Source organism: Magallana gigas, chromosome 10 (assembly GCF_963853765.1).
Source record: "Magallana gigas chromosome 10, xbMagGiga1.1, whole genome shotgun sequence".
Taxonomy (NCBI): Eukaryota; Metazoa; Mollusca; class Bivalvia; order Ostreida; family Ostreidae; genus Magallana; species Magallana gigas.
Genome location: NC_088862.1, coordinates 12341597 through 12366005, shown reverse-complemented (window position 1 = coordinate 12366005; position 24409 = coordinate 12341597). Strand labels below are relative to the sequence as shown.

General features: G+C 32.1%; 1 long non-coding RNA gene across 2 annotated transcripts; it reads left to right on the top strand.

Moving 5' to 3' along the window:
• Window positions 1-15842: 15842 nt before the first annotated feature.
• LOC136272377 (uncharacterized) lies at window positions 15843-21309 on the top strand. 2 transcript variants are annotated; one of them, XR_010710368.1, is made up of 5 exons: window positions 15843-16061; window positions 17799-17930; window positions 19435-19551; window positions 20337-20471; window positions 20893-21309. It is a non-coding gene; the product is annotated as an uncharacterized lncRNA (long non-coding RNA). The 2 variants fall into 2 exon arrangements; XR_010710367.1 differs by having other exon boundaries at window positions 15850-16061; window positions 19435-19546.
• Window positions 21310-24409: the final 3100 nt, after the last annotated feature.

Below are 24409 nucleotides of genomic sequence, written 5' to 3'. Positions count from 1 at the left end.
TAAATTGAGGCTAAATATTTCAATGCGTTGACAGTTTTCACACATGACGTTGGTGTTAGCTTGTTCTGATTTTCGTTTCGTTCTCATTATGCTTTGTAACCTGGAAACTATCGTCTGTATTTCGTGATTTTTACGTATCAAATCAAACAGAGACTTCGGTAAATCAAACAGTTAACTGTTTACCTGCGCAAATTAAGCAAAATCGGATGTAGGGGACGGGTACTGAAATACAATTCATTCTATCGGTAATTCGGCATTATCTTTTGCGTAATGGTACATGTAGATAATGCAATAGGTTTTGTTGAGATGCTCGGCATTTTTTCGAGTTTATTCAGTTTAAATAGAGTTTGATATCGCTGACGGAAATATGTAGGTATATACATGTATATATATATGATTCATTTCGAAAAAATAAATTGTGTTCTTTATTTGTTATACATGTAGTGCATGTTTCTTGTGTTTAATTGTTTACAATTTCTATTTACTAACCATATTTGAGTGTTAAGCTTCGAATTATAAGCAAGATACAGCGATTTGCTCACAATTATATGTTTGTACACAGATCTTAAAAACTAAAGCTTAAAAAAGTAAAATATTTGTCAATATTTATTAAGAAAATTTTCAAAGTCTGTTCTTCCAGAAACCAACTTTAACAACTTATTGTATTGTAAACTTAACCTTTTTAGCTCACCTGAGGGTGGGGCCACAATGGGGGGTCGAAGTTTAACAAATGAATATATATATATATAGAGTAAATCTTTAAAAATCTTCTCCTCAGAAACTAATCAGCCAGGAAAGCTGAAACTTGTGTGAAAGCATCATCAGGTAATGTAGATATAAATTTGTGAAAATCATGATCCCCGGAGGTAGGGTTGGGCCACAATGAAGGATCGAAGTTTTACATAGGAATATATAGAATAAATCTTTAAAAATCTTCTTCTCAGAAACTAATCGGCCAGGAAAGCTGACACTTGTGTGGAAGGATCCTCAGGTAGTGTAGATTCAAAGTTGTGAAAATCATGACCCCCGGGGTACGGTGAGGCCACAATGGGGGATCGAAGTTTAACATAGGAATATATAGAGTAAATCTTTAAAAATCTTCTTCTCAGAAACTAATCAGCCAGGAAAGCTGAAACTTGTGTGAAAGCATCCTCAGGTAGTGTAGATTCATAGTTGTGAAAATCATGGCCCCCGGGGGTAGGGTGGGGCCACAATGGGGGATCGAAGTTTAAAATAGGAATATATAAAGTAAATCTTTAAAAATCTTCTTCTTAGAAACTAATCAGCCAGGAAAGCTGACACTTTTGTGGATGCATCCTCAGGTAGTGTAAATTCATAGTTGTGAAAATCATGACCCCCGGGGGAAGGGTGGGGCCACAATGGGGGATCGAAGTTAAACATAGGAATATATAGAGTAAATCTTTAAAAATCTTCTTCTCAGAAACTAATCAGCCGGCAATGCTGAAACTTCTTTGGAAGCATCCTCAGGTAGTGTTGATTCAAAGTTGTGAAAATAATAACCCCTGGGGGTAGAATGGGGCCATAATGGGGGGTCGAAGTTTAACATATGATTAAATGGAGTAAATCTTTAAAAATCTTCTCAGAAACTAATTAGCCAGGAAAGCTGAAACTTGTGTGGAAGCATCCTCAGGTAGTGTAGATTCAAATTTGTGAAAATCATAACCCTGGGGGTAGGTTTGGGCCACAATGGGAGGTCGATGTTTTAGATAGGAATAAACAGAGTAAATCTTTAAAAATCTTCTTCTCAGAAACTAATCAGCCAGGAAAGCTGAAACGTGTGTGAAAGCATCCTCAGGTAGTGTAGATTCATGGTTGTGAAAATCATGATCCCCAGGGGTAGGGTGGGGCCACAATGGGGGGGTCAAAATTTAACAAAGGAATATATAGGGTAAATCTTTAAAAATCTTCTCAGAAACTAATCAGCCAGATGTTTCTTTATAATTGTTAAGACTTTGGCCCCAGGACAATTCTTTGGCCTCCCGAGAAGGTTCATAGTTTGATGTACGTTTATATCTAATATATAAACTATTGTTAAGGATCATTTTGAGAACTGCAATACTCAACATATTATAAGACTATAAAATCATCTTGTTAGAAAAGGGACTAATGATTATAAACATAAGAATATCCAGGGGAAAATGGATTTTATTTATACAGGATCTACATGTATTATTGTACATTGTCGAGATAGTTTGTATTATGACTCCATTAAGCTGATTTTATCATACCTATTGTTCCTCAGGTGAGCGATGTGGCCCATGGGCCTCTTGTTTTCGCTTGTCAAGATTTTTTGGATGAGTTTGCCCCCATACACTTTCAAAAACGATGCTACTGCTGTCATAATGGTTTTTAAATATTCATTGTTTTTGGTTTTATTTGTTCTAAATGTAAGTCTTTAACACGCTCGAAATAAATTCTAGACCTAAAGATGACATAATAATGTCACAAAACCACCTTTCTTCAAAGAGAAAAGAACGAGAAGGTGCAAATTCTTCAGTGACTGTAAAGGAACTCAAGGTGCACTTATTTATTCCTTCACCTGACGTGATTAATGGGTTGGGTTGGATATATATGGTATATCAAAAAATATACCGGTATTCAGCGATATGCTCTCCTTGATATATACCATTCTTACCTGGCTACCTAATTTTCTTAAACATAATTAAATGATTTCAGCATCTGGGTGTCACTTGCGGGATCTAACACGTTATCAAAGAGGAGATGAAAGTTTCAATGAATATGAAGTTTAATTCTAAAAATAAGATTTATGTACAATTTACATTCACTGAGCATATGCAAAGTGGTGACCATTGAGAAAAATATGTTGGGATTTCCATTGAAAAAAAATTGTTAATCACGAGTGTAAGTAGACATAGCTATTTTTTCTTTAGTTTCAGTGCAGTAAAATTTAAATATGATATGCCTAAAAACTAAATCTCATTTACTATACTTTCAGCAAAAATAATCAGGAAAATGATGGGAAAATACAAAAGGAGACAGTAATCAATCAAACTAAATCACAATATTTTAACCACTATTTTGGCTTAGCCAATATAACTTAAATGTAAGTGAAGTTTTGTAGTTTGGTCAAACGTATAAATGACGACACTTGACCTGTACGTGAATTTACATGTAGCTTACTTTTTTCAGAGGTCGATTAACGGTTTTTAGAGATATTACGAAGCCTTTAAAGCAAAAACTTGTCTGGAGATATCGATGGTACTAATCATACCCACAGACCTTGTGAAAGTAAGATTAATCAGTTCAAATATTAGATTTAGCTATTAAGCCACGTAAATTGCAACTTTTAGTACGTAAACAACTATAACTATTATAATTAATAGAGAAGACCCAGAGACGACAAAATCATTCAAAGACAGCAATAAATAAGTAGGATTTTGCATGAACTGCATCATGTTGCTATAGTAAGACCCATATTATGATATACCTTTGCATTACAAACATTTTTCTACCCTTTTCACGTCCAACAAAAACGAAATAACCGTTATAATTCGGAAAATTGCAAAATTGATCGATGGAATTTTCATTCTCCGTGTGCGCCCAGATTCCCACCGAATGTACATCTTAAGCGCCTACTTTCTTTAACAGATTTAAAATTAATATGATTTTGTTTTGTCACTTGATACACTCAGTAGGCCAGTATGGTCATACAGTGTTAATATACACGTAAAATGGTTGAAACTCTTCTTCTTTATCGCTACTAAAACTGAATGATTTTTTAGAAAGACTATAAAGTCCAAAATTATTAATTCAACAACGACAGAGTAGGGTTTCTTATCGCAGGGTGTGGCCAGAATCCGCGTTTTCGGGTAATTTTTTCTGCAATTTTCGCTACATGTACCGTCATATAACCTGTATGAATCATCAAAAAAGCATACTCTTGTTTATGTTTACATCTTTTTTCTAAAAAATTTATTAAATGATTGTCAAAAGTATAAATTAAAAATTATTTAAATTACAATTCATATACACCAGTAAGATGTATATGTACATGATTATGTTGTGCAATCCGTGATTTTTCCTAGGTCAGTGTAGGTTTCGACCAATTGATAAGAGGGTTATGGGTAGATTTCAGTCATGTGAGTGTCTACATAGCTATAAATTGCAATAAAGGATGACCTCACGTAGCGCCGGGTTTTGGGGCCTTTTCGGTCGCATCTGTTGCGTTTATTTCTTAAGCCTAGTATCACTTTTGTTAAAAATTTTAAAGAGTCTAGTCAATTTCCAACATGAATTAAGATTTTAGACTGTGATACATTAAGCTCTTTCTATGTTTTTCTCCTTACAACTTTCGAAAAAAGGAGAGTTTTTGCTTATCTACCCTTGATCAAACATACAATGTACGATTGATATTAATTTGCATGATAGGTGGAGCTGGCATTATCAGAATGGTACTAAATTAAACTAGCATGAATAACAATGCCATGTATAAAAATTTACCGGTATGTGATCACTCTTTCACCATAACCCTATCTATTCTATAAGGTACAAATATACTGTTTAATATGGTTTCAACAATTAGACCACGCCCATGTCAGTCCATCCATAAGATGATAACTGAGGCGAATTTAACAATTCTGATTGATATGAACTACATTAAATATCTATTTTAGAATTATTACGAGGTCGACATAAATCAAACTCGGGAATATGTATGCACTCGATTATATGAACTTTTTGCACTTGGAACTTTGTAAAAGAATTGTTCCCCTTGAGAAAAAGAACAGGAGCGCACAAGGCGTTGTATATCCCCCACTCGGAGCAATGAAGACGAAAGAATTTCAATTCAAGTTAGAATATTAATTTTTGACTTGTATGCATTGTTTTCATCATAAATTTCACGATGGAAGTCAATATTTTGCTTTCAATCTATTAACATGAAAGGTATATGTTTCCAAAGTAAGCTGCACATCGCTTTTTGCCTAAATCTTGAATCATTCACTGTAATTGCAAAAGTAGGTATGAATGGGTCCTGACTCCATTCTAAAAGTACTTTTATTTAAAGAATTAGTTTATGTATTTTATTATTGATTTATTAAAATGGAGTCTAGACCCATAATGGGTCAAATTTGTGATTTTCACCAAAAACGTTTTATTTATTAATAATTGTCAAAAAGTTAAATTTATTCACACGTACTCTGGTGTGTCAACGTAGTTCACTGTGATAAGCGGAGGCTAGTAGTCCGTCCCTCTCAACGGAGAGGGTGTTCGAGTCATATAGACGGCGTTTTATTTTTAATTCATTTGCTTTTAAGTAAAACGTGTTTTGCTTTTTTATTGGAATTTTATGAAAAAAATATCTAATACCATTTATATAATGACAACAATTACGTTATGTTCATATAATCTGTACACATATAGCGCTAGCATTGATATGAGATCATGCTGCAATACAAATGTTCTTGGAAAGCATCAACTAAAACAAAGGAGATAAGTAGCAAGTGTATGTATTATTGTATATTATGTATTTGTAATAGAATGCAGTTCTATATTATACATGAACATGTACTGATGCACAGTTTCAAATATAAAGATTATATGCCATTTCAAAATCCTGGGTACGGGGGATTTGTCTGGCCTGTACGCTCTTGTCCTTTAAAAAATTCAATTATTAAAAATATGTACGGCAAATAATGAATTTTTTAGCATTGTGAAAGAAACGGAAAGCTTTTGCAGGTTCTTACCGAGAAATTTGTGAGAAAATTATTTGTACTATAAAGATATATTCAAAAGTGCATTTTTGCCCATAGACTTCAAAGTTAACTTCAAGATGGGATAAATTTGTTAATATTAAAAATTTTCAAAAATTTTAAAGCTTAATCTTTATTATTGAATAAACCTCTTAAAACCACACCAAGATTTTAGTAATAAAACTTGCAATCTATTAGATATGAAATATGATAGTTATGGATGGACTACCTTAAATCAATGCTTGACAACTTAACGTGCTTGAAAATATTGTCCTGGTAAGCACATAACATGCTATCTTACACGTCATGTGATAAAATTTAGTATTCACAAAGTTAACTGAGGTGAGAAATCACGTAATGACTTAAAATAAACAACATGCATCAACCCTTGGTTACAACGGGGAAAGTGAAAGTTAAAAGAAGCAGTTTTTTTCTTCTAATTTTAACCATGAGCGCATGTTTTTCTATTAATCTCCCTTTGACATAACTTTGATGATGCAAATATACAACTACTGTTAAACGTAGAACAAAACACAAACATGCGCTGAGTATATATGAAGTCAGTATAAAAGTGGGCGTCCTCATTATCGTATGGAGATTCAAGAAATCGTGATGACCCCGGGGGCTCACGCTGCCCATCGCATTTGTCGCTTTTTGCGATTTTTCAGAAATAAATGCGACAGTTTTTAGTCAAATGCGACACCCAGATTTCATTGAAAATCACCTAGCCTTTTGTTTTGGTTGCATAATCTCTTCCAAGCGACACTCTGTAGCTGGACTTTACGCTTGACTGATTTAAGACAATGACACAGGTAAACGGTGGAAGCCATCTGTAAGCGGGGTATACACAACTGTCTTTAAAAAATGATAGGTGATTTTCACACCTTATTACAGATAAGTGGATTTGTAATTAACCACCAACATATCTATAATGCTTTCATCAACTGTGCTAACAATGTGATCGTCATTCCACAAAGCATGTGGATACGGACATTAAAAAAACTGCATTAAACAAAATAAATATTTTGAAAAAGTGTAATTAGTTTAAGATATGATATATGGTTGATCAAGATTGCTCATTTAGATTGTTATGTAACTTTTTTTGACAAGGTGTTTAGAATTAAAATTCTGACATCGTAAGGGTAGTCTATAAATAGAATTATGTAGCAAACTTGGAATTTTTACATGTAAATTTAGCTAGAATGTCACAGTTCAATTACTAATTATTACTAATTATTTGAAACAAAAGAAATATAATTTGGAATGATAATTTTGACTGTAAATCACAATCTTAACCTTTAGCCATCTTCAGTCAGAATTTCCTCTGTTCCCGATATTAACACACACTATAACTACTTAGAGATGATGTTCAAACGCCAATCAACAAGACAAGAAGATGCAATAGCAATCATGTTTTTGGATTGAATAATATTACAATATAGCAATTTTGACCTCTTCTCTTGCTCTATTTTTTAAAATAAATTTAATCATGGGAAAACAAATTGAAAGATGAAATCTGTATATTAATATTAATTTTCTAAAAAGATCTAAAAAGTTCTACACTGGTCACAAGATGTCAATATTCACAACCATATAGATCCATAATTAATTACATTTCTATAAATATTTGTAATAAATTAATTAAAAAATGGTAGTTTTGGGTATGCATATTGTATGTACATGTATAGGATTTAAAACTAGTATTCTAATATATTGGTGATAAACACTATGATAGAAAAATGATGATTTCTTTATTTCTTATATTACGCGAAAGGTTGCGACACAAAATTTTGAGCCAGTGTGAGCCCCGCCTGTGAAAACAAATTCGTACTATGTAGCAACATACTTTTATTTAACGCAATTACATAAAGTTGCAGTTTAGATGTTGACCATTTCTGCAATTGAAAGAAAAATTCTTGTTTTAAGTTTATTTTCTCGCAAATATCGCATGTGAGGTAACCATACTTGGTGGATGTAAATATAGAAAGTTAACAATTCCCTAGCCAAAACACTGCATAATATGTTGTAAAAATTTTTGGATTTAAATGCCAGATATTTTCACCAATATACATATATGGTTGTTTGTATTTCTGTTAAGAAAGAGGCAGTGTAAGAATGAATACTGAAAGCTTAGGCTTTGTTGGTCTAATATTCAATAAACTGAATATAAGATACAGAAGAATTACATGTACGCAGAAAAAGAATATCACTGTGGTATAATCTGTACAATTTGATTACAATGTAACATTAGGTAGAATATTGTGCAGTGATAAGTTGCAGTATCTTTTTATTTGAACAATTGAGATTGCCAAGTGGAATAGCCAGGCGTTAGATGACAAGTTGATGTTTTCTTTTCATTTTCATAGTTATCCAGTATTTTAGTAATTAGTCTTGTACTTCTTTTACAGATCGCTGTGTTGGTTTACATTTAAAATCCCTGTGGCACCACCTCCACCTAGAAGCATGAGGAGGATAGACAAATTATGCGTATGTCGATAATTCGCGAACTCTTTAGAATATGACCAGAGAGTCGTATCGGTGATTTTCTACGAGAATGATCAACGAAATTATCGAAATGAGGAATTGTGACGGTGACTAGTTTATTTACAACACCTACCATCGGTGGAAATCCTTATAAGTAGGTCCTAGGAGTTAGTGATGATAATCCCGTTTAAAAGGGAAAACTTTTGACCCACAGGAAGAGCAGACTCCGACAAATCTATATTTTTATTTGACAGTGAAAAAAAGTGCTTTTGGGAATTTAATTTTTTGTGTGCATGCACCAGGTTTGTAATCTATTTTGGTCAATAAGTCTTCGTAGATCCACCAAGTATATGTAAATTTAAAGTAAACGTGCTTGCTTTTGGTGAGTCCAGCAAGGTGAATTCATTCCACTAGTCTGCATCAGCGAAAACTAAAAATATGTCAATGTGATCTTTCTGGTGGATTCACCAACTTTCTTGTCTCTAGTTTCATTTCACATTTCGCACAATTTTATATTGGTGGATTCACCAAGTATTGAAATAGCGACGGCATTTTTCATTTTAGACAAGTTCTTAAAATTTGTTCAGTGTAGTAGTTATATATTGACATATTAGAAAATTTAACCTCTTTGACTATTGGCGGAATCATCGAACAATGTTTGCAGAATTGTTGATTTTTAGGCATTCGAATGGTTTTTGTTTTTGTCATATGTTCTATAATTGCTTTGTTGGTGGGTTCACCAATTCTTCGAATGAAATACTAAACTGTATACAGACAATTTCACACTTAAATTTTGGTGGAACCACCATGGTCCTCTGTGAATGAGATATTTTATGCTGTTCAAAATAATATAATCGCCAATATCTTATTATTGGTGGACCCACCAAGTTTATTCGCAAGTGAGATATTCGACGAATAAAATTGGTGGAACCACCAGGGTCCTCTGTAAAAGGAGATATTTTTATGCTGTTCAAACTAATAGAATCGCCAATATCTTATTATTGGTGGACCCACCAAGTTTATTCGTAAGTGAGATATTCGATGAATAAAATTGGTGGAACCACCAGGGTCCTCTGTAAAGGAGATATTTTATGCTGTTCAAAATAATAGAATCACAAATGTCTTATTATTGGTAGACCCACCAAGTTTATTCATAGGTGAAATAATCGATGAATGAAATTGGTGGAATAACCAATATTTTGACTGTTATTGTGGAATATGAAGGTTTAAAGATACTGTAAAATGTGCTGTTGTGTAAAAAAGATGGTGGGTTTACCAATTTATGTTGTGTTCAACGACCAAAATGAATAAAATTCATGTTCATTTCTGATATTGCATTGTGTTCATTTTTCATTTTGCACTGAAAAAAAAGAGGACACGAGTAGAAAATCCTCTTTCTTAATAGAAACAGTTATTGACAAATCTTCTATTTGAGTTGTAAAATATAACATTTATGACTTTTGATTTTCTGACAAACTGTGTTTAACACGTAGTGTGCTACATGTAATGCCAACTTTGTAAAACATGGACTGGTCTTTGTAGGACAGCTATAGGTATATGCTATTCTATACGTTGAGTGGATTTTTCTTCCTTTTGCATTTGTTTACTTGTCTGCTAGATAAACACTTCAAATTATTAAATAATGCAAATAGGAGTTTAGGATGGCATAAACGTAGAAGAATATGAGTGCCATTCAATGAAGTGAATTGTAACTGATTTCCGACGAGATAAACATTCTGCCAATTGAGAAAATGTCCGTTATTTATAACAAACAAACTGTCACACGCGATACAATCAAAACGACAAATACTGAAACAAAACAACAGATGATCTCTCTGATTGCGTTGTGCGATCATTCCCCTTTTAAAAAGCTCATCAAAGCAAGAACAGGCATTAGAAATTGTACCTACCCTTACAAAGGGAAAAAAACCAAGTATTTATTTTAAAGGAATGATCGGCATATGTGACAACATTGATCAGTTTTCTGTTAAGGTAATGCAAATGTAGTAAATGCAAAAAAACTTTATAGATATTCTATATTGCACCGTTTTTGTAAAGTTCCAAAATAGCAAGGAATAAATAAACTTTGCCCATAGTAGACAAAGTGTATACGTACTTCCGATTAGAATTCGTACGCATGTTATGGAAAACAGTGATTAGAACAAAAATGTAACTGTATAAATGCTTAACGAGGCCGAGTACAGAACGAGTACGCACGCTTTCGCGCAGCGTTTCATTTGTATTGTGACGTCATATTTTTGCTTTGTTGACGCCATGGCGTAATAGTTTCAACTGCAGATATTCAACAAAATTTGTTGCAAATAGCTCCATTGATGCGTAAAATTGATATTATATTGTGGAATAAACATAAATGTCTCGATGTATTAGCTATATTTGGGCTCGGTTCGAAAACGTGAAGAGGGTTCAGCAAGCCTAGCCCTCTGTCACGTTTTCTTTACCCGCCTAAATATAGCTTAATTTCTAGCCTATATTTCAAGACAGTAACCATGTATTTCATATTAATGATCCTTAATATGCGATGTTATATATTTATTTATTACTTATATGCGTCTGAATGTTTTAATAATACTATAAATATCACCATTTCCGTCTTTGTCAAATAAAAAAATAGCCATTATCTGGCAAACTTGGAAATTGGGCATACAAAAAACAACTTTGATAAGACCCCTGGATCAAACCAGGAGGTAAAAGGTTTTTTTTATTTGACCATTTGATGTCTTTAAGCAATAACTTTAATATGTAGAGCAGAAAAAGAAATCCCTAGGGCAGAAGTTTAAAAAAAATGTAAAAAACGTGCAAAATTGATACATTTCAGGCAAAATCCCATAGGGTCCCATGTTAAAGATTAACAAATTTTGAGATGACCAGTTGAACAAACGGTGTGGTAAATGTCTGATTTTTTTTCCTTAAAATAATAATTGTATCACTAGAAATTCATGTAAAAAATTTCATTAAAAAATCTAGGGCAGAAAAAATTAGACCCGGCCTCGTTAAATCTCAAGGGAAATGCATCAAATTGATTTTCTTTTCTAGAAATTTATAAAGATTTACAGGAAGCTGTCATTGCGGAGAAAACAAAGAAGTGCGACGCGCAATGCATACGCAAATAGTATAATTTGCAGGATGCCTCATATGGACACAACTTTGATCAGCTGAAGCCGATCACAAAATATTAAACGATAAAAAAAACAATGCATCAGATGATGTCATTAGCAGTCTCGAATTTATTTAGTTAAAATCTGTACATGCATTTTTTTAATTTAAAAAAACTGTTCAGTTAAATTGTACACTGTAAAATGAAAACTATATATTTAGACATATAAACCGAGTTTTACATAAAAAGGAATGATTACTGGGACTGCAAGGGTTATCATTTAGCAAATAAAAGGTAACCTTTTAATGTTTGCGTCAATGTACATCATTTGTTCTACTATGATATATGTAAATGAATATGGCTTCAGGCTGTATACGTAGTTGATATGAAATTATATTTTTTTAGGACATTGATTTAAATCCATTATTCTAAAACTATTCTTATATTTATCAGATTTTTAAAGTAAGGAATTGATCATGTACTCCTTTTTGTCATTGATTATTAAAAGTAATCGTTCTGGAAAAAAAATGCACCAAGATTTTTCATTTTCGTTGCTTTTCATAAAAAAGGAATTTCCTTTCTTTTGCTATTTGTTAATTGCCTGCTAGATAAAGACATTGTAAAGATGCCTTCTTAGAGGAATCGGCATTGACGAATATGAATTCTATTTATGAATTGAATTGACCGGAATCATTTACGAGAAAAAAAACTGTTGCCTATTGAGGAAGTTTCTGTCTTCAAAAATCATCCAACACCGAAGTCAAAAACAGAGAAATACTTACAGAGAACAGTTGATGTTTTGTGTGATAATTTTGTGTTATTAGTCCTTTTAAAAAATACCTCAACAGCAGAAAATACGAACGAATCAATGCGTGATTCTACCAAATTGAATGCAACCCACCCCCTCCCAAAAAAGCCATATTTATTGATTTGCACCACAACAGGTTTTTTTTCAGCCGTGTGGTTGAATGAAACAGTATAATTTTATTTTTGTTACCAATTAGCAAAGGTCAATACACTAAAAGTTGTCATGTTTGCGTCTGCACCTTAAGGTTCTACCCCTGTAGTGCAATTGCAATCTAACAAATCTAAGCAAACTTCAGGTAAACGATCGTAAGTCATTAATATCGGCCACAAAATTTTAGGATGCATTAATTACCCTGTTGTAACTTCTTATTTCTAAGAAATCATTTGTATGTTACTGTGAGTTATGTCGAAAAACAATGGATCAACACTCGTTTTTTATGTGTTTGGTGATTTTCTGTACGTTTGGGTTACATCATTCTATGGTTACAGCTTGATGAATACGTGTTACCTCGTATTTCTCGATTTTAAATGCAAGAGTATATGTTAGTTATTTTTCTACATTATGAAATATGTAAAACTATTAACTTTATTACGTACTCCCTCCTTACAAAAAAAGTATAATATGATATCTGATGGAACTTTACAATATATTGATATTTAGGTGTAACTGGTTATCAGAGGGGTGAAATGGTTCATAAGAAAATCATGTATATCTTTGGAAAACAATTTATGTGATATAATTTGACCTTGTAAAAAGTTATTTTGAATGGAATGTGACAAATTACTAATTGTTCGGACAAATTACTATTTTTTTGGTTCAATTCAATGAAGCTATTATTTTAGACAAATAAATTATTCCTTCGGACAAAACAGGATTTTTTTTCGGATGAATTAGGATTTGTTCACACATATCAACTATTTGTTAGGATGGATAAATTATTTGTTAGGACGCATCAGGATTCGTTTTGACGAAACACCTATAAGTTATTTGTACGGACGAATAAGATATTTGTTCGAAATAAGTTAATTATTATATAGGAGAGAGAGAGAGAGAGAGAGAGAGAGAGAGAGAGAGAGAGAGAGATTTCATAATCATGGATACGCATGTTTTTAAAAGAAATGCATTTTTGACAGAAGTAATAATTCTGATATTAAGTTATCAATTTTTACAATCGTTTTAGTATACTTTATCATCATTAACCATCTTTTTGAGTTTGGTAAATAGCTCTGTGTTCTAAAAAGGAAGGATTAATTAATCCATCAAATAAGACACAGTCAGTTTTAATAATATAGATTAAACAGAAAAACATCTTACACATATGTAACTGACTGTACAGTGTATTAATATGTGTTGAACTTGATTAGACTACAAATTGATATAGTTAGGCTTGTACTACAATTACTTGATGCAATGGTTGAAGAGGAACACTTTGGTATATTATTGTTGTTGTTACGGTACTATCTTAGGATGTGTTCCCGTTTTGCATACAATTGATAATGACGTACAAAACATTAGGTGTGGATTGTGCTTTATAACGATTATAGTCTGCTTTTTACCTGATATTTACCTGAATTTTACAAATGCATTTCAAAGAAAAGTTTGGTGTATTATACTGCACAATCATGTATTCTAGTGGTGCACGTTGTTTCGATTAATGAATTAAAAAATAATTCTCTAAACATTTTTTTATAAATTCATTCAGATAATACAGTTTTGCTGTTATATTCAGCTACTGAAATACACCAAGTACTAGCAACTTGCACTTACTAATAGTTATTGCCAATTTGTAAATTAGAAATAAGAACAAGCCTATCTAAGCTGACTTAAAACACACCTGTATTGCTGACTAATAAAACGCACTCATGTTATATTATTGTAACCCCAGGTATTTGGGTCGGTCTTAAGTCCGTTGTGGTTATAAAGTTGAGATGTATTCAGTTTACTTCTTTATTTGATGTAACAAATTACAAAATAGGTATAAGTAAACCCTGCAATAAAATGAATGCGAGTTAAGAAACATAACTCTTACATACATGTAGTTTTGACAAAGTATGAAAATATTCCTCTTTACAAACTAGACTCAAAAATATTTGTGTCTGTATTTAAATTATCTCTTTATTGAATAAATGAACAATCATAATCACATCCGTATAAAAAGAACTGTACGTAATCATGTCAAACTTATTTCACATGAATTTATAATTAAATTATAGAAATATTAATCGGCTTCATAATACCAGTTCTAATACTATGATATATTTAAATACAACTATGCATGGACTAAGCTTAAACCATGTTTGAACAATGCTTAAACTATGCTTACCTCACATGAGGTGTAAAGGTTGATTAGGAAAAATATTAAGGGTGTAAAAATAATACTTTAGTTGATAATCTAAATTCAAGAAAAGAAAAATACACTTGCAATGCTTTGTACTCATTGGTCAGACTGAATTTGACTATTAAACAAATTTTATGATATTTAGTCATTTCGTTTCTAAGCCAATTATATAATATCTTAGATATCTTTATGAACAATCTCACAATATAATTGCTTTAAATATGAGCTAAAGTAGAGTATAAAAAAAATTGTAAATTAACTGACCTGATAAAAATTTAAATTTCAAGTAGACACAAGTAGACTTCCAAATAGGAACTGGCTTAACAAAGAAATTTCCCACTAAAATTGTCACATGACCAATAAAGTAACAGCTGTTACCGACAAGTAAAATTGTGATAGATTTTGAGAATTGAGCTAATACATGTAATCTAACAGCAAAATATGTCTGAAAGTTTCTAAATACAGGCGCGTTGGAGATTATTTCATATTAGGTGGCGAATTTGGTCTATATATGTACTAAGTGGGGGAGGGGGTTGAATTGGATTTAAGTTGATGTTCTACAGTGTGTCAAATTATTCTTGAATTTAATAAACTATATTGTCGCTTTTTTGATGGCACTTTTTTAAAACAAAGCAAAGGTGTTCTTAATCTTTGTTTTCTTACCTTTGACAACATAAAATTAGTATCAACATAACGAAAGTCATATTTATATTTGAGAAGTTTATCTGCATCATATGCGTGGATCTAGGGGGAAGGGGTTGTTAAAGTTATTTAGAATAGCCTAACCCCCCTCCGGCAAAAAAATACACGTAATACCTTGGACCCCCACCCCGGAAAAAATCTGCATCTGCGCATGTGCATGCATATATGTATAAAATTTATCAGTTTCCTTTACACTTTACAAACGTTGAAATACTCTTAAATAGATTAATTTGCTGACATATTAATCTAATAGATTAAAAACCATTAGTTGTTTTTAACTTACAAATTGTCGTCGATCATAAAAGCTCTAGAAAAATATTTCTTTAAAGTCAAACCTATTTACTTAATGCATTAATGCTTGTTATTTTTTTTTTAAAGATTACACCAAGACTTGACTATTATACTCTCTCTCTCTCTCTCTCTCTCTCTCTCTCTCTCTCTCTCTCTCTGTGTTTGTGTGTCGTTTTTTCTGAATTTAATTTAGATTTCTATACTTTGAATTGTCCGTTCTTTTGCCATTTGTTTACTTGTCTGATGGACAAATACTGCGATTTACTAAATAATACTAGTGGAGGTTTTAGGATTACATAAACAAGGAAGAATATGAGTCCTATTTTATGACTTGCAATGTAACTGATTCCAAACAAGATAAATTTTCTGCCTATTGAGGAAATGCATATTTTTTAAAAAGATCTAATCGACACAGGGTTTAAACAAAAAAGAGAAATACTAAAACAAAACCGCAGATAATCTTTGTGACACCATTTTGGAATTGCTTCTTTTTAAAAGTTTTTCAATAACAGAGAACAGGCATGAGTGATTTCAACAAAATAAAATCAAACCCGTCTGGATACGTAGCATAGCATACAAGTTTTCCATCTGGTAAGTTGAATAAAAAGTCATAATTTTGTGAGCAGTAGATTATTTTTACCCTTTTTTTCTATTTTATAAGGAATATAAACATTCTTTTAAAAGTTACCATAACATTTGATCATCCAATTTTCCATCAAGTCATTTTAAACAAAATGTATTATCTATATAACGAACGTTTTTTTATTGCACATCAATATTACATGTACTACCTAAGTATCGTAAATATTCACAATGTTGTTTATGCAGTTCATCAAATGAAATCATCAATAGTGTCGATTGTATGACTTTCGATTTTTACCTGCATTTTTGTTATAGCCACTGTGTTATTGTTGCACACTAAACCAGTTTTAATAAAAAGAACTTTCCAGAAAGTGCTCAGAACAGGGGTAACCAATTTTATTATGACATCCTATATGACGAAGAGTGTAGGGCAATTTCATCCCATCATACATCAAACACATGCCTCCAGTTTGATCGGATGTTGATTAAGAGTACAGTACCGATCAGATCCAACCTAACGTTAGAGCAGACCCCAACTTAACACCGGGTTTACTTCCGGAGTCTACTCGGAATTTGCTTTTTACAATTTTTTCGGCCACTTGTGGTTTTTATTTTAAGATCAATTCAGGGTTAACTTTGGATTTCTTCGGGGTTAGCTTTTTAGGTTCACTTTAAGCACTGAAGTGCGAAGCAGACCGGTCTTTTATCTTACTATCTTACAGCCTGTAATTACCATCCCTTGTTCCAAATACATGTGTAGCATAATGCTTTTATGGATCTACTTCTGATCGGGGTTTACTCTCTGTGTCCGTCTCAGTTCACCTTTGGTTTACTCGGAGTTAACCCAGAGTTCACTTTGGGTCTGCTCTCTGTTAGGTTGGGTCTGATCAGTACTGGATTCATATAAATATGCAATCACTCACTTAACATGTAAATCACTGACAGGTCATGTATGAATTAAGAACGTGTAACGCGGGTAGGTTAAGGCAACTCCGAGTTTAATGACCGTCGATATTATGATCAATTTAAATTTATTTATGTTTATTTTTTGAAAACAGCGCTGAATATTAATATCAGGTGAATGTGTTTGCAATGATATTATTTTTTTACCTCGGAAGCGAGTCAATATTTGAAGCTGCCGTGCCATATAACCATGTGACAATTAAGAATAGATAACTTTCTTACCTTAATAAAAAATCAAAATCAAAATGTGTAACACTACCCCGAAGTTCATTCGTATGTATTATACAATAATTCGATCGGGAATTTGTTATTGTTTATCAGTATTACTGCTAGAATCCTATAGTTAATCGCATTAAATAAATATTGTCATTATTTATCGGAAATCATTTCGACTTCTACAATTTCCTTTTTTCTTATTCATTTCTTATTCACAACAACGAGGCACAGGATTCTAACAGCACTTTTCAAGTAGTTTTGGTCATATGCTTTTGATATTTGCCAAATTCAACACTCATAATATTCGGGGTAGTGTTACGCGTTTGCCTTTTTTTGTACACACTGACAAAGGAAAGGCCGGTCAAGCCTAATAAAATAATGATATAATAACAACATTATAAAATGATAACAAGCTAATACGGAAGGACATTTACGTGCCCATACTATAAAGTAATTATCATAAATTACTATTCTATGAACTGTGCATGTGCTGAATATGTAAAGATTTTCTTATTCTTAAAACCCTGTTTTCGTTGTATCTTGTAATTTCTAAAGACAAAATTTTAGATTGCAATTATGACGAAACACCCCGGAATAACACTGGCATTTATTTGTTCCGTGATTACCTTAACATTTTGGCTTACGTCAATGGTTACACCTGGATGGATACACATAACTAAGTATGAGACTTACCAAAATGTAAGTATTTATGAAGTTTACCCAGTCACAATCTGATTTATAAATCACTTGTGTGTATATAATAAAATGTTATTGTGACGAATACCAGCTGAATTTCTTCTTACATAAAGAATTTATTTATCTGTTCTTATTGTCGGGTGTTCTTTACAAAACACCGATGCTTAGGTTTAGTTTTTTAAAGAGGTTCGCTCCTTAGGTTTTGGATAGTCATTTTGGGTCACATCAAGTCTGAAAATTTGCACCACATATTCATTCTAGTAGTATATTTACATTTTACAATGCCAAAAAACTTTACTCAATAAAATTATTTTATATTTATTAGTTTAGTAAGGGACTCTATTTTGTAGCGGAAGGATTTCAATAAGGAAATGAACAGTTTTCATAACTCACTAGTTTTAGAGTACTGTTACTTTAGCTTCCTAATTTTCAGCGCAGACCACACTTCTAGATAATTTATATATTACGATTTATTCATGATTTTCTAAAAACATATTAAAACTATATATTAATATTTCTATCGATATATTTGGGCATATTTAGCATATATTTCATAGAAATTGAGAAAACTTTTACTCAAATTTTGGCCTTAAAATAGCTTATTTAATGCTATAATTCAAAGTTTGGAGATGTGACCCTACTTGTTTTACTTTTAAATTAGACATTAAATGTATGTCTATTTCCATGCAAAGTTTTGGAAAGATTACATAACTATAATTTTTTTTATTTACGTTATAGCTTGATTACTCCAACATTTTGTAACTTATGTTGTTGTGTTGATTATATTCTTGCCTATAAAGCCACAAGTAAAGCAAGAATTTTTTAAAACTGGGACTTAGACTTTACTTTTATAGTCACTGCATGGGTTCAACTTCATAATCTATTAAAATCATTACTTAGTAATTGTTCGAACTTTAAGGTGTTGTTTGATTTCTTCACATCATCAATATCCATATGAAATTTAAGCAAAAAATTTAGGAAACCTATAACTTTTCGGGGCCCTATATTTCCAAAAAAATGTTATGTTAAATGGGTCACAAATAAGACAAATGAATATTTTAGGTCTCCATCTTTATATCCAAGTGGTTTTTGGATGATTGACATTACTATTATATCAGGTGCCAACCTCCTTAAAAGAGAATTTTGATTTGTAGGATTTTCCTTTACTTGTGCATATTGTTGAATATACACAAAATGAATATGAAATGTTTATCCTGTTAAAAAGGTTAATTGCGTTGAGTGTTGCCTCGCTTTTCTTGGAACATTTTTCACACCTCAAATAATGGACTTTTGTTGAGTAGAAATAGCTTAGTACATACCATGTGAAGGCTTAATGGTTTCGTTGTCATGCTACAGTGTGTTCATATTTTGAATTGATTGATAATTGGTACCATGGAAACATTACATCAGCCGGTTAAATTCATTTACTATTTATCATATATGAAGATATACTTCTCATAACCTCTGAATAACATTGAGCTATTTCATTTTCAAACAAATATTTCAGTTTACTAAAGACGAAGGAATGAGTATTTTTTATATCAAAGTATGCGCGGAGGACCAGTGTATCCATCTCTCCTATGAACAGATTTACAAGGAACGTTTCGGAAGCTACATTTGTAATGTATATTATTTATATGTGTAAACAAACAAAAATGGTTTGTTTTCGCTTTCCCATCGGAACGTAATTGATACCACCGACTCAAAACATTAGTAAAGGTCATTTTTGACTGAGTTTCCGTTTTTTCAAAGATTTTTGTTATAAAATGGATGTTCATTTCCATGTTTTATTGATGGCTGTTCTCTGATGGCTGGCATCATCACATGAAGATTTCGATATATACGACCTTTTTTTGTATGTCGGCTTAATAGTCAGTTTACATCCATAAGATTTTATTTATTTAAAGATCATGCTTATTCAATTTTCGGCATATACACCAGCCAACTCTCGCTTACTTTGTTGGTCGCTTACACAAAATTACACAATGAACCTCGGTTCCTATCAAGTGATGCCTTATCTCGGTAGAGGGCAAAATCATAATACAATAACACTCTATCGCAAGCGATATAACTTTGGTTATACATGTATTTTACCATCAAAAGTAAAGAAAAAATACATTATTCATGTTATATCCTTCAATATGAAATATGCACGAATACTGGGGTATATTACATGCATACTGAAGTAGATAAATAATATTTGAAAAAGACTTCCGTTCGACCGAACCTAAAAGCGGAAACAGACCATTCTTCTTAGGCCTTTATTTCAGTTTAAACAAAGAACAAATGATACAATAATAAACATGCATGGAAAAATTGAAGATTGAGTCAATATTTTTCTTTATATGGATTACCAATCATGTTTCTCATTACAAATATAATTTTTTGGTTATATGTTGTTACTTACAGTGGGAATGCTAGATGTGCAAATAGAAAGTGCAACAGCTCTTATCTTGTGTGCAATTTCATGCATCATATTGATTATTCCAATCAAACCTACATCGATAAAAATGTTAGCTGTTGTCATACTTACTTCAATTGCAGGTAATGTTTTACAATTAACTTTTGAAAAGTTTCATTGAAACTTTAAATACATGCAGGTAGATTGTCACAGTGTAACTGCATTTGAAGCAATAACAATGTAAAATGATGTTGCAAATTCTCTATTCAATTTTTTTTTTGGTATTAAAGAAAACAAGACGAATGCAAAATAAATGATGTTTAAAAATCTACAATCTCGAGATTTTTGTCCTGCTGCTAAATTTTGTTGTATCTATTTTATCTTTTTAATTTTTTTTTTATTTATGATGAGTTTTAAATCTTTCTAATAGGATTGTCATTGAGTTTCAGAACATTTTCTTTTAGTTTCAAAATCTTCTAAAAACCTAACAAGATAATCAAAATCAAAAGCTTGTCGAGAGATATAAAGTTACTCTGTAACTGAATATATTTTTTATCATTGCAGCGACTGTTGAATGTATCCTGGTTCTTCAATTTCTTATTGCAAATGTAAGAATTGCCTTCGCTGAACACAATGACATGTGGCTAAATTTTCCATACTCGATTGTACTTAGTACGCTTGGCATAGTGTTTGCCATCATAAACTGTTTTGTTAGCGTTGTCGTGTATCATAATTCCCGAGAAGAAGATTTCCAGAGGAAACGTTTTCACAACAGATCGTGTAAAGCCACTTATTTAGTTTATTTATAACTAAAAAAAAAAATTGTTTCTTATTCATACTAATATGTGTTGGTTATATATATTTTATACATATTTTATGAACGTCTTTCCTAGTTTTACTGTTTATCATATCAGTTTGAGATATTTTAAGACAGGAAACTGTTATTTGTTTTTTTCTTTTTTTTTCTTTTCTTTTTTTTTGGTTTTTTTTTTTGGGGGGGGGGGGGGGGGGGTTCTTGTTTTTTTTGTTTTGTTTTTTCTTTTTTAAAGACTTTATCGGATCGTTGTGTTAGGTTAGTACATGTTGTTATGATGACTGTGCTTTTGAAAGTATTTGATAATATTTGGCGACTTTTAAGACTTTACCACGGTTTCTTTCTTATGAAAGGTTCCTTATTGTGTCTGTCAGGTATTATTGTCATAATTGTCATTAGAACACACGAAAATGAACAGTTGAGGCCGTGTTTCTTGATGACTTTTTAACTTACATGAACGTCTCTAAAGCCACTGGGCAAAATATAACCAATCTTGGTAAAGGGTGCTAAGAAAGTTCGTTTCGTGATTTACTTTAGCCTAGTTCCATTAACAAACAACTCGTGTGTAAGTTTTCTGATTCTAAATAATAAGATAGACCACCTTTGTTTTTCAGTACATCTTTAATTCTGTTTGGCATTGAATGAATTAAAGAAATCAAATGTTGCTGAGGTATTTTTCTCCATGCTCGATGAAGACGGCGGCGTAATTGGTCCATGGATGTTTGGCGCGGATCTTTGTAGGCCTTACTGTCCAGAATACTCAAGAGATTTTCTATGCAGTTTAGATCTAGGGAATTAGCCGGTCATTCTTCTTTCGAAATCAACTTTGGTAAATTATGTTTACACCAATTCTGTGTTATTAAGGCAGTTTGAGGTGTTGCACCATCTTGAACAAACTTAGCGTGTCCTGGATATTGAACCAACTTTCGTTCATCAATCCTGTCAGTGTGGGTTTTTTTGTCTATTCAGTGCAGGTTTAGGTTCTTTTTCAATAATTTTATCCACCTAATATTTTGCATTTATAGTTTTGCCGGATGGAACAATGTGTAGTTTTGACAAACCGTTAACTCCCATAGCACCTCAGATCATGACTTTGGCGCTTGACTTGACGCAGCTGACGTTGGGTACCTCATCTGACCGGGACCCACACACAACATCGTCTTGTCGTTTCGGAATATGAAAAAACATTTGGTAGATTCGTCACTGAGGATGTAGTTCTCCCAGTCTTCAGCTGTCAAGTGCTTGTGATCAAGAGCAATTTTTAATCCTTTTTGTCGTTGTGTTTTCGTCAGAAGCTGGTTTCTTGATCGTTTAAATGCCTTCCACTTTTTTACTTTCCGTAAATAATTAAACACAGTCACATTACTCACATTAAAGCCCGAGTTCTTGAGTTCCTTGCTGCATTTTCTGGTTTATTTTCCTCTTTTGTATTTTATGTTCTCGACTTTCCTTTTTACTACGCCTACTATTTTCGACGGTCGGCTCGATCTCGGTTGGTCGTTGAGAGGTTTACATGTACTTTGCTCTCGCCTGCGTCTCCACTTTGTTACCCACTTTTCCACAGTTGTTTAGCCTATTCTTCACACTCAATTCTGCATCTAATAAAGCCAAAGCCTGGGCTCGTTCGTTGACAGTATCGACACTTGTGCAAGACGTCTGCTTTTTCACAGAACTCGTCATTTTGTTTCATGACGTAATAAACATAAATGTTTACATCACTCTATGACACCACCAGAGAGTGCACATAGGGGAGCATAACTGCTGATATGTTAAGAGAAAATCCTCTAGTATAACCAGTATAAATTTGAAACAGAAATATTGCTTTTATCAATTTATTTTTGTCAACTTATAAACAGAACGAACTTTCTTAACACTTTTTACAAAGCAGCCTTATGGGAATGGAATTCAAAATTGTAAAATTAAGGGCCATATCGTTTAAAAAAAGGATACATTGTAAATATTGTTAAGAAACAGTGAAAATATGGCGTATATTGTAAAATCAATATCTTTTCAAATAACACTGTAACCTAATGCTATTATTAATATTAACAACAAAGCTTGAATATGTAGAGAAAAATATAAACTGTAGAACTGTGACCAAATACTTATACTGGAACCCAAAGAGTGGATCTTAAATTAAAAAGACGCGTACATATATACGGAAATGTTTAAAAGTATCCTCTCAAGAATGCTTCAGTGTTAAAGTTAGAGTTAACCTTAACCCTTTCCAGGTAACGAAAAATTCAAATACGCCATTTGATAGATCATTGTTTAAAGAGTTTACAACCACCTTTTTATTTAGGTATTTCATTTGTCAGGTGAGAAAATTTTTTTAAAATACATTCCTACAGGAAAATAATTTTTACCATAAACTCAACAATTTTCCTGTTGGATATTTGAAATTCATACCGGAAAAAGAACGTCCTATAGGAATTAAATTTCGATAGGATTAAAACAAAACACCAATAGAAAATCTGAATTTCTATAGGAAGACTACCTTTTTTATTTTAATTCCTACCGGATATAGTTTTTACTATAGGAAATATAATTCCTATAATATTTCATGAAAATCGTATTTTCATTATATCCTGTAGGAAAATTATTTACCATATTAGTATTATTAGTTATATGTATAAAATATTAATTTTTAAAGGTCTAATCTCACCTATCAGGTGAGGCAAATTAAAACCAAAGGGGTTATATACTCTCTGAACAACGGTCTATCTTTTAGTATATATGGATTTTTACGAAACTGCATCTCAAGTGAGTGCGAAAGCCGCTTTGGTACTGGCATAATTATTCAGCACAGTGTTCTAAAGAATTGTTTGTTCAAACAAAAAAAAAGACATTTATTTTCTTTTGAATCTTTATAATGCATATATCTAATAAAAACAAAAATCTACTTGCTCACCTGTTTTGTTTTTGTCGTAGAGTAAACTTATTGTACGATTTACGATCACCGATGCACATGTAAATAAGTTGCCTTGTTCTAAAGATTTTCAGTTTTATGTTTTAAGTTGACATTTTGATTTTTACATTTATTTAGTCGATAGTTTGTTGATAAAATGATTATTTTCTGAAATTTCGTTCTCCTTACTAGGTACGGTTGGCACGGGATATAATAGGACAGGATATAATAGGATATAACTTTTTTGCAGGATAGGATGCAGGGTACATCATATAGGATAAGATACGATTGTTTTTCAACTTTCATGCTATTAACACTGTACTATGCAAGCGACCTTAAAAATATCAAAATCTTAATAA